The sequence below is a fragment of the Mercenaria mercenaria genome, chromosome 8, assembly GCF_021730395.1.
Source record: "Mercenaria mercenaria strain notata chromosome 8, MADL_Memer_1, whole genome shotgun sequence".
Classification (NCBI taxonomy): Eukaryota; Metazoa; Mollusca; class Bivalvia; order Venerida; family Veneridae; genus Mercenaria; species Mercenaria mercenaria.
Window position 1 is genome coordinate 63,421,026 of NC_069368.1, and position 16,267 is coordinate 63,437,292.

Here is a 16,267-nt window from a genome sequence, read left to right on the forward strand (position 1 = left end):
CACCTATAAACCATTATGTTACCACATTAAATGAACTCTATGCCTGCAGAGGAAACATTAGATATCAATTTTCCATCTGGGTTTCTGTTAATCTCCAATGATTTCAGTATAATCTGTGCGACCTGGGAACACAAATTTAAGAATTGTACTAACTAGAAATCTCACTAAAGGTGAATCATACTCCCACTGAAATCTTTGTTTGAGATGAAATAATACCCTCTAGAACCTAACCCAATGTAGCACATCTGCTACATACAATTTTAAATAATGCCAATTTGATCCAAAAAAAAATATATATATATATAACTCATATTGTGTTGTTGTTTTTTTTTCTAAATATATATATATAACTCATATTGTGTTGTTGTTTTTTTTTTCTAAAGAACTATGCTTTGCAAATATGTTTAAACTATCCTTTACACTTAGTTGTGGAATTGCGCGGTTACGTCCCTTTGTTATATATCCGCCATTTGTAGTACTAAAAATGGTCTAGAAAGGTCAACTGATTTTCAAGTATAAATACAGAGTTTAAACAGGTAAATTTTATGTTATTGTCATTTTCGTAAAATTTAAGACTATATCTGTACATCAGTTAATAATTTTCAATATAGGAATTTACAAGAATGGCAGAAATTGAATGAGAATTTCACCGTAGCAGATCTGCTACACTGGGCTGTAATGTTTACTGTCATTTTTGTACCCAGATTTTGTTTTCATCTGAAGTTTGAATTATCTCAACACAAATTAAGTTAAAACTTGAAACTTATTCTATGAATTACGCTTTGTCATGTTTACGGCTAGGGGTCAGGTAACCGGACTTCTAGACCCGGAGTCTAGAGGTCCGGTACCGGATCTCTAGACAACCCATACAGGACAGGCTAGAGGTACGGTAATCAATATGACTTCTGAGAACGGTATTTACAAAGAGCTAGACTGTAAAAACGGGAGATGATTTAAAAAAATTGAGTTTCGTATGTTTTCGTTGCTTTTCCGGTTCGATGCATATAAAATATGAAATTTTAACAGCGATTTCCGGTAGTTACCGTTATTTACTACTCGAGCAATAAAACGAATTCTACAGTTCGTAAGCAAAACCCATGTCTTAAATACAAAAAAAAAAATATGTTTATCATTTCAATTCATTAGAGTAGTACTCATTAGTCCCGTGAAGAAAACAAGAAAAACAATAAAAGCTTCTGATTATGGCGTACAAATTACTATTATTTATTTGTCGAATTTGCGATCGTATTTTCCCGGGAGTAAAGAATTGTAAATACTTACGTTTCCTGTCACTTACCATTTTTAAAACAACGAGAAAAAAAATGTGAACAAACTTTTGAAATCATCTCCCGTTCTTTTAAGATAAAAAAGTCTGCTCTTTGTAATACAATTCTCAATATTCATATTAATTATCGGACCTCTAGCCTGCCCTGTACGGGTTGTCTAGGTTACCGGACCTCTAGCCACTGCCTTAACTCTAATTTTGACTTCTTTGCACTATATTTTCTCGAATATTTGCATAATTTTTAATTCATTTTTTATACATTTCAGGGATGTCAGATAATGGCTAAAAGGCCGAAAAGAGACGAACAGATCCGTGACTTCGCTGAATACTTTGATGGCAATAGCAGTGATATAGAAGATCTATCTGACAGTGATGATGATGTGACTAAAGTTCTGAAAAATGCAACTAGTGATAGTGATACTGATAGTGACGATGAACCATTAGTAAACATGAAACGTAAACGACGCGGTGGCAGTCAGATAGCTAATTCTGGTGATGATAAGGCTTGTTCAGAAGATAAAGATGATGATATTCCTTTGGCCCAGTTAGTCTGTAACATCACTGACACACCTGTTCATGGTTCTGTGCGGACATCATGTGAATATCGGGCTCCTAACTGGTGATAAAGAGGCCATCCTAGAAAACTTACAAACGCCTTATGCCTATCTAAAACAATCTTAAATCTTATTCGGTTGTTGCATTACTCTAACAATCTGGATCATGTTGACACTGGCACTCCAGACAAAATATGGAAATTGCCACCATGGTTCTAGTCGCATGAATAGACTGAACTGTTATATAAGTATGGATTTTAGAAACTGATCCCCGCTCTAGTCGTAGTTTACTTTAGTTTATTGTTAGAAAGTTTTATTGTTGATTTACAAAGTCAATATTAAAGTTTTGTTCATCAGTAATGAAGTTTGATTCAGTTTCAGACACCTACTTTGTTAAAAAACCTGCCCAAACCTAGTTTCTATTTATGTAGCAGATCTGCTACAATTCCGAAAAAAAAACCGGCGTATCAGATCTGCTACAAAAAATATCTTTGTTACCATAGTAACGAGATAAAAAATAAACATGATTTTAATTCACCAAGGTCAAGTTACTTAAAATAGCAAGTGATCAGAATGTTTCACAATTCACAACTACTGTCGCAAACGAGTTCACTTTCATGGTGGTAGGTGGTCTACGAATGTGCACATATCAAACTATATATCAAAATGTTTGTGACAGTCTTAAGTTTCCAAAACCAGTTGATGCCAGAATCCAAGTGGTGGGCAAAGTGCCCAAATTCAAGATGGCCGCCAATATGGCCGCCGAAAATTAAAAATCATACTATACAAATTGACTTGACAATATATTTCAATTTTATAGGCATGGTCCTAATTCTATACAAGTTTCTGTTGCAAAATAGTTAAAACATAGCATATTTTATCTTCAAGTAATTGAAATATATTCTTACAAAATATGGAGGATATTGCATGCAAAACGATAGGAAAAAATTACTGTTTTAGATACTTTCCTTTAATAATTCTATCACTTTTAATTGCTTGATTATATTTTACAAGTTTTGTGCTTTATTATGTTCAGAAATTTCATAAACTATATCATCAGTATTTTACATGACAGCTTTTAAGTAATTTATTATCTATTAATCCAACAATCAAGGGCTAAGTAAACAGCTAATTGGGTGGGGTAAATCTACGTACACTTACATAAGATTATAGTGTAATACTTTAAAATTCATATTAAGTAAATGTTTTGTTTTTTAAATGTCCAAACAGTTTCTTTTGGACAGAACGAACACGTGAAAAAGAATTATTACATGATTAAAATTTGGTATATACCGGCATTAGTAAAACTAAGTTAAATAATGGGTGTAGTTAATCTGCAAATGATGAAAATGTATAAAGTAGTTAAAACAGACTGAAATGTTAATTCGAAAATGAAAACTAATTTTGTAGCAATCACATAAGATGCTGATTTATTTACTCAGGTCATTTTCTTGTAAAAGAAAATGTAAAAATGATTAAAATACAACATACGTAACAATGTCTTCGACAGTTTGTTTACTTGTAAGCTTGTGAGATATTATAACATCAGTGAAAGATAGAATACTGCTCTGCAATTACATCTTTTTTTTAAATATAAATAAATAACCTTTATGATATTAATTCTAAATTAATAATCAACCTACATTGAACAAATGTTGATTGATACAAACTGGCATAATATGATTTAAGTAATCTAAGTCACTAGCAAACAAGATGTGTGTTTTGTGTACATTTTACACATGTCAGTTTCTTATCTCCTGCACCTCGGAAAAAACAAAATTTTAATTTCATTTATTTGTTATTTAAGGAAACATGTTTCTACATACTATACTGCTATAATTACCTCATACTACAAAATTATTAGGTAATTATAGCAGTGCAAAGTGTAGAAAATCCTTAGATTGAAAAAAGGCTATCGAGAACATATGTAGGAAGCTATCTGGAAACTTTTTAATGGGGTATCTTTTTATACGTAAGTAACTTATATCTATATTAAAAAGTTGCAACATATCCAGAACACGACAGCTCGCGTGACCACTAAGACTCTCCGTCACAATCATATAACACCGATTCCGAAGGAGTTCCATTCGTTGCCAGTGAAATACAGGCCCACTCTTTTAAGGCTATACACAATCAGTCCCATGATATGATAGAAGTGTATAAACCGGTAAGAAACCTAAGATCACAAGACACGCTGTCACTGTTTATGCCAAAAACTAAAACCATGATGTATGACAATCGTACCTTTTCATTCGCTACTCCAAATCTTTGAAACTCCAATCAAGTCAAGATCAGGGGAGCTCACATGCTAGCTGCTTTCAAAAGCTTGCTGAACACCAACTTCTTTGTACAACATTTCGTTAACTGAATGATACATTATTTTTTTCTTTTCATAAAACAGCGTAGAACAGTATTTTGGCGATAGGTGATTTAAATATGTATGTTTGTCTTGTTTTGTCTGTGTGTTTTACATTCACGATTGAAAAATAAATTAGTAAAATGAGAACACTTTTTGTTGGTTCTTTTTACAAAAATTACATCATATATTTAAACAAATGTTGACTGATACAATCTGACATAATATGTTTTGAGTCATCTGTATTACTGCCACACGCGATGGCTAAACATTTAAGCATATTTTTACACAATGTCGTGTCTTTGTCTGTATCTTCTGCACTGCCAGCGCAAATGCTACATCAGTCCTCATTTCCTATGATTGTAAAATGTATTTGATAAATTATGTTGAAATTTCATAAGACACTGCCTGAAAACATATAAATGGGGAGATGCTGAAAATCTTTTGATGGAGGATTTGTACAAAATGCATGCCAAGAACACGAACACACATAGTCGATATTGTATTAGTCATTTTAAGTTTACTTGTAAGACATTGTTACTTCTGTTTAAGTAACAAACATTTCTGCATATTCAAATATGTCAAAAATGAGAAACGTTGATTCTTCAAAAGAAGTAACATACACCTGAATGAATGTGAACTGTAAAAATCAGACATTAAATCAGTTCAGTCAAAAGTACAAATACCATGGTCTATGCTCCTGTATTGCCATCGCAAAAGCTCTGGAGCAGCTGCTGGCTGTATCATCAATTTATGTTTTAAGTATTTATTCTCATTCCCATTTTAATCATAACCGAAGTCTCTTGCTCTTGGAAGAGCATTCCGCCATACCATTAACTGATAGCAATATCGTAGCAGCAAGAGCTGGTAAAAACTGTTCTCTGTTGGTGGGAGGTTTTTGGGCTTCTTCATGATTAGATTCCAAGTCATTTATGATATGGTTACTGTCAACAGATTTCTGAGGATTTTTATGGGGAGGGTTTACCTAGGACTAATTCTGTTTTATATGTGCAAGCAGAGCGAGCGAGAAAACAATGCATTTTTTTCAACCAGAACTATAAAATTACCTATGCGACAGAGACAAAAAAATACATATGAGCCGCACCATGAGAAAACCAACCTAGTGCGTTTGCGACCTGCATGGATCAAGACCAGCCTGCGCATCCCTACAGTCTGGTAAGGATCCAAGCTGTTCGCTTTCAAAGCCTATTGGAATAACAGAAACTGTTAGCGAACATCATGGATCCTGACCAGACTGCAGATGCACAGGCTGGTCTGGATCAATGATGGTCGGAAACGCACTATGTTGGTTTTCTCATGGCGCGGCTCATATTTTATATTTCTAACACAGAACAGAAGACAAATTACGTATTCGAGTGTAGCGAGCAAGAAAAATGCATATTTTTCACCCATGCGAGCAAAGCGAGCGTGAAAAAAAACATTTTTTTTTTATTTTCAGTCAGAACTAAAGACAAATAATATACGTGAGCGTAGCGAGCGAGAAACGTGTATATTTTTTGCAGTAATTGTACCCAAACAAAAGACAAATTACGTATGCTCCGGCGATTTTAGAAGGGGTGCGCGCCGGGTGCGCCCCCCTCTGGATCCACTAGTGTAAAGCCTGGATGAAAACAACCTTATGAATTAAACGTTATCGATGAGTAAATTTATTATAAGAGCAACTTTTCTATTTTTCTTACACGTTATGTCATTCCGAAAAATGTTTTAAAATCAGTATGAAATTTGCGCGTCTCCAATCGTGGACAAAAGGATCGTGTGAACTAGGTCACAGCCATCCGAAAGCGAAAGCTGAAGATGGTCGAAACTTACTGTGTGTTACGAAGATGGACGAAACGTGTCACGTGACCCAAATTTTTTTCTTATTTTTTTAAAAAAAAAAAAGATAAAATATATATACAAAAATATAATATTTTATCATTCAAATAAAGTATTAGTGTATCACACATCTACGAATAAAAACATCTGTACAGTATCGCAAAAAACCTGTCACGTGACTTGCTCCATGTCCCACACATTACCAACTTTTAGTAACATCGATCTATCGGAAAATCGATAAATTTGCCTATATAAACAAAGAAGGAAAAAAATACTTAAACTTAAATAGAAAAAGTTCTATTTGGAAATCAAAAATTCGATACCCCACAAATTAAAGTTTAATTTATTCCGGATATTATGAATATTTTTTTTTAAACATTTTAATATTTGGTTGGTCCTTTTTGACTTTAAATAGACCCACCTCAGTTCATATAGACTCTGTAGGAAACGGGTAAAAAAAAACTGACTTTTTCAAATATAACAGATAAAATGAGATATTCTCCGCAAATAATCAAAAAATCGATACCCCTAGAAATGTAGAAAAAATATTCAATTTTTGTTATGTGTAATTTGTTTTAAATTTAATAATGATTTGTTTGGTCCTTTTTGCATTTTAGTGTGTACAGTGAACATTTCTTCAAAAATTTCGGCTTTTTCCGCCGTTATCCATAAGTATTCGGAAGCTGTTACGGAAAATATTGTCGTCTGCTAGTCTGACTTTTTATAGCTCAAAGCCTATGAATTGTAGGCAACTTCACATTGACAAAAAAAACTGAGATTCTAATTAGACAAATTAAAACAAATTTATTGTTGAACTCAGAAACGCCGAAACCTCGATCCAAGTTTCCAAGTTAGTTTATTCAACACATTCTCAGTTTGTATGTAACGCTGTGGAGGATTTAGTGTTCAGTTCGCATTAAGTATACAAATGCTTTTAATTTTCATCGCAAAAAGATACTTAAAACAACTAATTCTCATGTGTTTCCGTAAAATATAGTCTGTCAGTAATTGAATTTCAAAGCATTCTTAAGGAATATAGCGATGATTAATTTCCAGATACCTATATCATTTTTTGCCGAACGATCTGGAGACTTTTTTATTGCCGCGGCCGTCCGGGTCCGATACCAACGCGTTCATCTTTTTTTCTTCATATGGGATTTTGTAATAATTTTGAAACAAAAAAAAAATCTTTTTCTATTATTCATAATATGACCAAACTTTAATTTGAAAGATAGCCTTGATGAACTGATAAGTCTGCTTCTTTCCAAACCTCCTTTGTATATATTATTCTGTATTCTTAAATTAATGCATGTTTTTGGTACATTCTCTAATCATTTATTTAAAAAATTGCGATATCTATTATTTGTTTTAGTCCCAAGAATGCACATGATCACATTAAGCATAAAATAATTTAATTGTAACAAATATTTTAAAATTACCCTTTGACTTTTATTGTGTATTACGATATTGCCTAGGGGTAAACAATATCCGGTCAGTGTTGTTTCATGCCGGGTCATAAAAAATAAGTGTTACCCCACTTACTACAAGTGACAGGTACTTTTTTATGGTTTTATGGTTTTTGCGTTGTAATATATTTATTTCACTTTCTTCTGTCTTTATATAGTCTTTTCCCTTTCTTTAAGGAATTTTGTTTTTATGATTTTACCCTATTTCTTGAATCGTATGACAGTACGAAGAATCAGTACAAATTTAGAATTCACATCGTTAATAGAGTTGTTCCGTAAATATTTACTGAGTAAAGATCCTGGCCCAAATTTCACGAAAAAACTTAAGTTATTACTTAGTTAAGTCTGCTTTTCTAAAACTGAGATATTGCTGAAGTTATTGTTATTTAATGTTGATTTTTCCTGTAACAATATATTTATAGTTAAAGTATACTATGGTAGATTTGCAAAGAAGTATTTTATTTTTATATCTCTTTGGTATTTGTCAGCAGTACTTATTCAAGTCACGCAAAATATGATATTTCTATTTAAGCACGATATAAGAAACTTAATCCTTACCATGCTAAATTACAATTATGAAATTGTCTATCTTTCAATTTGGAGAGTACTATTAATTATGAAACGGGGTGCATACCAAAAAGTTACTGGCTGAATGGCAGACTGTGCATATCATGATCAGTCTGCACGGATGTGCAGGCTGATCATGATCTACACTAATCGCAAAGGAAGAACCAATCGTGTCCAGCATGGTAAGGGTTAAGTATTTCCTTATAAAAGTGTAAGTCTTATTTCTATACTTCTTTTTCTTTAAAGCGACTGGCCTCCAGATCGTTCGACAACAAAAATATACTTTTATATATCTTGAAAAAAAACTGCTATATTTCTTATGATAATTAATTACTGACATACTTTATGTTACGGAAATACATGAGAATTTGTTGTTTTTACTACCTTTTACGATGAAAGTCGAAAAGCGTTACTGATTTAGAATTTTGAAAATATTTTAGAAACAAAAGCTCATATTCTAATGTTCATAATATGTGAAAGAAAGCGCGTATAGAGGAAGTATATACGCATTCTAAATATTTTAATAACATATTCATATTTTTGAATATTTATTTTATTTACAGACAGTTTTTTTGTGCGTAAATAATTCTTTTCTGTACACAGATATATGTTAGCATGATGTTTCATGTATTAAAAAGAAAGTAAATTTATGTGTTCGATACATAAAATGTAACGATTTCTAAATATTTTAGATAACATATTCATATTCTTAAATATAACTTTTATATGACAATTAATAAAGTATTATATAAATTTTCGACTTGTTCCGATTTTCACTTTAATATTATTAAAACTTCATTCAAGTATATCGTTTAGCAAACCGCCCGACTGTAACTGCATCAGATAATGACAAAAGCAGTTCATTATCGATTTTCCCCCCGTGTTACTACAACAACAACAATTAGTACGGAAATCAACGAATCCGTCCAGTAGCGCTGATGGATTATTGGTTTTATTGATTTTTATGATAGGTAGACCTGGCCCTCATTATCGGTTTAGAGATGTTATTAAAAGTTGGTAATGACGCGAAAAAAATTAAGCATAGCAATAAAAATTAAGACTTACCCTAATTTTAAGATTTGACACTTATGGCCGGAAATTACCATCTTCTTTTTTAGCTTACATCTTGAAGTCGTGATTTCATCAGAAGTAAATGTGCAAGTTTTGTCAATCGTAGTGAAGCAGACATACCTGAAACAATCACAATTCATTATTTATCAATACTAATCGCTTATAGTTTCGATTCATTAAATCGGTAATTTCTTTATAAAATTTACGCAAAAACTGATCTTAACAGATGTATGAAATTGTCGCACAAACAGACTGTCTAATCGTTCATTATTTCAAAATCTACACTTCTGAAACATTATCAGCAAGATAATTACAGAAACTGAAAACGTGGCAACATCAGAAAGAGAATGTGTTAATTAATGTAACACAGATGAAGTATAAATGCATGCGTTGTACAGAACTTTAAGAGCAGGCCTTTTCGAGAACCGAGCTTTGCGGTAACGCACATGGTGATGGATTTGAAAATATCCGCCGGAAGCTAACAAGGCAAACCTGTCGGCGAGAACTTTTTTCTCTGCACAGTCGGAAGAGAGGACGTCATTCTATTGCTCTAAATTATCACTCAAGTTTCTAAATGATCATATTCTTTCGGTAGATAAACTTTAGAAAGATACTGGCATTAATATTCCAAAAGTCAGTATAACGTGGCGAATAGGAAATAGAAATAACTTCACCATGGCATCAGTTCTTTGGAAAATTTACAAATTATGGGGACATTTGGCTGAAAACACGCAAATGCCACAAGTCTGCATTGATGCAAGTGTAAAAAACGTCATTAAAATACAATTTTGAGTACTAGGGAAGTCTAGAGCGGAAGTAGTGCATATAATTAGTACGTCATCTGACGACATTTTAAGAAAACGTGCATTTAGGTTACATTCTACCAATTCAATTCCTTATTTATTTCATATAAAAACAAAACTTCAAATCTTTTTCACACTTAGAGCAATTCAATATATGAAAACCATATATGGTCATTGTATACAGTTTTCTTATAAAAAAATAGAAAAATTTTTGACATTTTATTTTTGAAATAAAAAAAATAACTTTTCTAAAAACATCGCCCTCTAAAAACCCCCCCATGAAAACGCCTTTAGCAGTTACGCGTAGGTAACTTTTTTTCGCAAAGAAAAAAAACTTTTCCCAATTTTTTCAATGAAATGGTCTAGATCTATTCTCAATATTTAAAGCAAAAACAAAGCCAAAAAAATTAACTGTCACCCCTGTACACCATAACCAGATTTCACCATAGCATGGAATACTTTTTGGACATTTTCATATGAAACACTGAGTATCATTTTCTTTTGGTGTAACCGTCCTTAAAGAAATTTTTTTCATACTAAAAAAATGTTTTTTTTTCATTTAAAATTGTACCGGAACCTAAATGCATAAAAAAAAATACCAGTTTCAGTTGATACAATAATTTTTAAAGGGTTTTTATGGTTTTTCTAAGTAGCTAGCCCCCAAAATTTTTCCGGGAAAAAAAAAGCTGTCGCGACATCATTTTTGACCCTTTTTCCCTTGTTTGAGCTTATTTTTGCCATATTTTATCGTTTACCATAAAGTGCCCAAATCACACACTGTTATGAAAAGATACCCAAACCACCCCTGACACCTAAAACATACCAATATTTTTAAATAAATTTGCTTTTTTTTTAAAAAAAAAAAAAACCCAAAACAGGTTTTTGAAATTTTTTTAGTTTTCTTTTTTTTCTCTGAAAATTTCACAAAAATTGTCATTTTATAAAAACGGGCCAAACTGCCTTTTAAAAGCCACATCTAAACAATTTAAATTTTTTCCCCCCTTAAAAATATAGGCATTTACCCTTTCTTTTCCGTATTTTTTTCATATCAATAAAAAAACATTCAAACCTTTTTTCCACTTTAGAGCATTTCAATGATTAAAACCAATTGGTCATTTAGTAAAAACAGGGGTTTTCTTATAAAAATAAAAAAAATATTGACTGTTTTTTGAATATAAGAAAAATAATCTTTTCTGAAAACACACCCCAAAAAATGCCCCCATAAAAAACACCGTTTAGCATTTTACGCGTGGGTAGCTTTTTTCGCAAAGAAAAAACTTATTCCAAAAATTTACAAAAAAATGGTCTCGATTATTCTCAATACATAAGAATAAACATAACCAAAAAAATTAATGTCACCTCCTCGTACATCATTATACCAGATTTCATCCATAAATGGAAACATTTTGGACTACTTCACTGTAACACTGATATCATTTCCCGGGTTTTTGGTTAACCACCTTTAATCACATGAAAATTTGTCGGAAAGGGTGTCTGTTTCTGATTAATTTTTTTAAAAAGGCAAATACATAAGTTCTAACTAAAAAAAAATATAGTCTTGGGATATGCTAATATGGGGTGTTCTGTAGCATTTACCCTGATCAATAAAATGTCAACCCAAAAAAATTTTTTAATTTAAAAGTAAACTAACCCTTCTTCCTTTACGCCGTGTTATCATCTTGGTAGCAGTTGGGTATTTGGACATTTCCAAGTGGCTGAAGATTTTCCATGACATAGAGATCTGAAAGAAAATAAAGAATAAATAAAAAAGTATCGTTTTTTTAAATTTTGCAAATAGGGGTGTTCTGTACATTTTATATAAATATGTACCATGTATTAGATACTTCATCTCTTACGTTTGCAAGTAGAGCTAGCACCGATAGTTTCTGTTTTGAATTTGCCCAAATTTTGAGCCCTACTAATGCCTTGAATTTTTTTCAAATTTTTACAAATAGCGAGTCAAAGAATCGAGTTTACGGTAAGAAAGTATAAATTTTGTACGAGAGCTATTGCCCTAGCAACGGGAGACTTTTTTCACGCATGCGCATCTTGTGGGGAAAAAAAGACTTGCCCCGCAAATAAAAAAAAGCATTAGAGTATATTGTTTTAAATCTTTTCGATCAGAAAGAATTTTTTAAAAGAAATTCCCCCACAAGAAAAAGAAAAATACCTTTTGCAAAACCACCCCTGGATATTTAAATGCTTTTACCATTGATGTTTTTTGGATTAAAAACTATTTTTTGCAGTAATTTGACTCTACAAATTGGTTAAGAAAAAAATTAAAAAGTAATTCTGAAGTTTTTATTTCATTTTCCTAACATATCTCACAAAACTCCCACCTATGTTAAAAGTTTACATGATATTTGCAATATAATTTAAAGGAAGCAAAAACGAAATGTTAAATTTAACAAGTCCAGTTTTTTGATTTTGTATCCAATTATACTCTAATCGGGATAAATTCTTCCGTTTTCAAAAAATATTAATAAATTTAAATTGTTTTTTTTTTTATTTCTTTTGATTCTTTGAATTCGAAAGTTTTATTTAAAATATAAAAGTAGTTCGGAGGTGAATGCAGCGGTTATTTTTAATAGAGAGGGGGGTACGGGGGGGGTTTTCTACACACATTATTTTTGTTTTTACCCTTGCCCTGCAAAATTTCTAAAATGACTTCTCCATCTTTAAATTTCGGACAGTACCATTAACAATAAAAGGGGTGTTTCCCAAAAAGAACTGACTGAATAGGCCGAATATCAGACTGCCGGATGTGATAAATGTAAATATCCTAAAGTTCCAAAGTACACAAAGTAAATTAAAAATTTGATAGATTTTAAAAACAGATATCGCGAAAAGGTTTATTACAGTTTCGCCACGTGATATGAAGCCGTACAATGAAAAAAAAACAAGGGGTTTTTTCCCGCCCAGCAGGCTCTAGCCCACACGGATGCGCAGGCCGTTGGATTTTGGTTTTCCCCCCATGGCGGCTCATACTATTAATCCGATTGCGTTTTTTTTAATTTGTCCATCAAATAATCTTTATTTTCAAAAATTTTTATGACCCTCTAATTAGGGGACATTCTCAAAAAAAATTAGGGTTTTATTCCCAAGTGACCTATTTTTTACTTTCAATTCATAATTTCGTAAGATTTCCGGTTATTACTTAAAACAGTAAATTAGTGACATGAACCCCAAACCCCTAGGGTTTAGATGTCTTTTCAAGCGGAGAAAATTATATACAAAACTTTTTAATTGTTGATAAAATAAAAAAATAAAAGAAAAAAAAGTGAATACGATAACGTTCTCGCGAATTCTTTTGAAGTGAATAGTTTCTTGTTACATATAAAGACATTAATTTTTTTTTAGCTAAATTTGATTTCTTGAGCCGCTTTGAGACTTTGTTTTTTTTCAATTATTCACTCTAGACCACCGTACCCACTTTAGGATTTACCAAAATTTTTAAAGTTTTTGCCCCTTTTGAAACGCATCTGTGTCCGAAATTATTTTACCTTTGTTTACACCAAATTTGTAGACGTGCCTTCCCGTCCCGCATCACCCTTTAGGAACCCGACAAACCAAAATTTATCACATTTTTCATAAATTTAAAATCTTTTACTCACTGTTCGAATGCAAAAATTTTGATAAATTTTGTCAAAAAGAAAACAAAAAAGATAATAAAAAAAAAATTAAACAAACACAACAACACACACACCAACACACAGTCATCTGATGTAACACCGAAGAAACCTGTGAGTAAGTCGTAAAGTATGAATGTCCATGTCCCCAAAAAAAACAACGAAGAATTACGTAACCAAAATGAGTTTGTTTATTTTTTTTTGTGGTTTCTCTAATTAACCCCGCCGAAAAAATGAATAAATACCTAAAAAACGCCACGACTTGTTGCGTTACAATGCCGCCACAACGCACCAAGGGGTTATTATTTTTATAAACCCAAACAAAATTAAAGGAATTTAAGTTTTCACTTAAAATATGTGATTTGAGCATTGACTATTTTAAAATTCAAAGTAATTTTTAACATTTTAAAACGGCAAATACTTCACTTAACTTAAAAAAAAATGACTTGAAGCCGCGAAAACCCCCGTTACCAAAATTATAAAAATGTAGTGTTTAAAGGAAAAAAAGTGGTTCAAGGGAAAACCCCCACCACGCACATGCAATAGAATTATAAAATTTCGCAGACTTCAGTGTCAAACATAAGACTGATAAAAAGTTTACTCGGGGTGATTTGCGCAAATCTTATTTTTTTCTCTTTTTTAATTAAAAAACCCTTTTAAGGGTTATGTATTTCAAAACCTGAAGAAAGATTTACTTGAAGAGGAAAAAAGAACAAAAAAAAACAAAACGTGAAATTTTTAAAACAGCAAAAAACTTTTAATTACACGAAGTACGATAATTGCTATGATTCTATTTTTATTGAATCTACCATTTTGAAAGAATCTTTTATCTTTAAAAAACATATACATGTAAATTCATGTATTTTCTGTGTTTTTTAAAAATTTATTCTTTTAAAGCAATAACGAAAAACAAAAACATGTGCGGCGGCAAAAAAATAGAATTTTAAAAATATATTAAAGAAACCCCCAAAACATTTTGGGAATGTTTTTCAAATTTTCATTTCTCATTTTTTGTGAAAATAAAAATTTTATTTGTAAAATTTCTGCTTTATTTCAAAGCTCAACGGTTAACTCCCTTCTTCACAAATATTTTTTGGTATTTGTAGTATGCATATTCAAGTGCTCATTTTTTAGGGAAATGAGAAATTATAGAAAATTTATTTTTCGCAAAAATATTGGGGTAGATTTTTTGCTACAAGCACCCGTTATGTACTACATTTAAACCAAATAGATTAAAGCATGCCCTTGCAAAAATCGTCGTGCATATTTGTGTATTGAGGGTCATATTTTAACTTAAAATTGAATCTTTTTTTTGTCTAAGGTCTCGGGCAATAGTTTTGACTCTTACTTGGTTTTTTTAAAACATATTTTTTCCCCAAAAAAAAGCTATATTATGATTCGGGGCGTCGAAAATATTAACAAAAAACACTTTTTAAATCGTGAACCCCTGGATTTAAATTTTTTCCGGGGCCCCCTTTGTAATTTAAACATAAATCAATAAACAGCAAAAATTAAAATTAAAAAAGTTCTCGCTAATTTCGAACCGAAATTTTTCCCGATTTACCCAGGGGGGCCCAAATACGAACGACGAGTAGGGGTTTCCTTTCAATATTTTTTTATGATTTTTGACTTTAACTAAAATTTATTTGCGTAAAACTACGGACACACCAAGTTGGGCCGAATATTAAATATCGAACGCAACACTTTTGACGTTTTTAAAAAAACACAACAGACGATAAACTTAAATGTTAAAGAAAATATTTTACAAGCTGTTCTGTACTTTTTTTAAAACCCGTTTCTCCTTTCTGTTTTCTTTTTAAAAATTTCTCAAAATAAATAAACACAACAAACGGTTAAGAACTAAAAAACCGATAAAGCCCTTTAAATCAGAGCCGTATTCTCTCGCACTAATCCAATTTAAGGGTCAAAAAGTGTGACGCTGGGATTTATACCTGATGGGGACCCAGAAATTTGGGACTGGTGTTAGATAGCTAAATATACATTTTAATTACTTGTTAGACATGATAAATTGGGTTTTTAAAGTGTTTTAGACTTTTACTAATTAAGTTTACATAAAAGGAATTTTTTGTTTGTTTCTTAACAAAACTTTTTCCATATTTTTGACACAGAGCAATATTTTTGCTAACACCCTTGAAAATATGAAAAGAATAAAAATATGTTTGAAATTCGACGTACTTATTTTTTTTTTCAGTTTTTAAAAGTTTTTTTTTTTTTTTTTTTTTTTTTTATTTTTTTATTTTTTATTTTATTACACGCGTGATAGATTTTTTTTAAACATTTTTTTTTGTCAATTGTATCAAGTTCTACAACTTACATTAATCACTTCGAAACCTCTTTCCTGATTAAATCCACCCCCCAAAGGGTATGGGAGATGGGGCCAGTTTCCCTTTAACCCGAGCCCCAAAAAGGGGAACTACGGGTCCATTTCACTCTTGGTATGAGGGGCCCGGGGGTCGAACCCTACAGTAAAAACGATAATACCGAATGATATACTATCAAAGGAATTAAAAAATGTGTTTTTCCCGACACTCACAGGCGTCTGACTTCGATTTTTGGAAGAATACGTTTTTCCTTGCAAATAACGCCACAAATTTGTCCGAACCGCAAGTCTTGCACACAGTACAAGCGGGGCATATTTTTTTATTACAAATCATTTTAAATCCCGTTTGGGGCGGGCCC

At 31.8% G+C, this 16,267-nt stretch overlaps 1 long non-coding RNA gene across 1 annotated transcript; it reads left to right on the forward strand.

Moving 5' to 3' along the window:
* Positions 1 to 454: 454 nt before the first annotated feature.
* LOC123565695 (uncharacterized) lies at positions 455 to 4,345 on the forward strand. The gene is made up of 2 exons (XR_006689199.2): positions 455 to 536; positions 1,552 to 4,345. It is a non-coding gene; the product is annotated as an uncharacterized LOC123565695 (long non-coding RNA).
* The last annotated feature ends 11,922 nt before the right edge of the window (positions 4,346 to 16,267 follow it).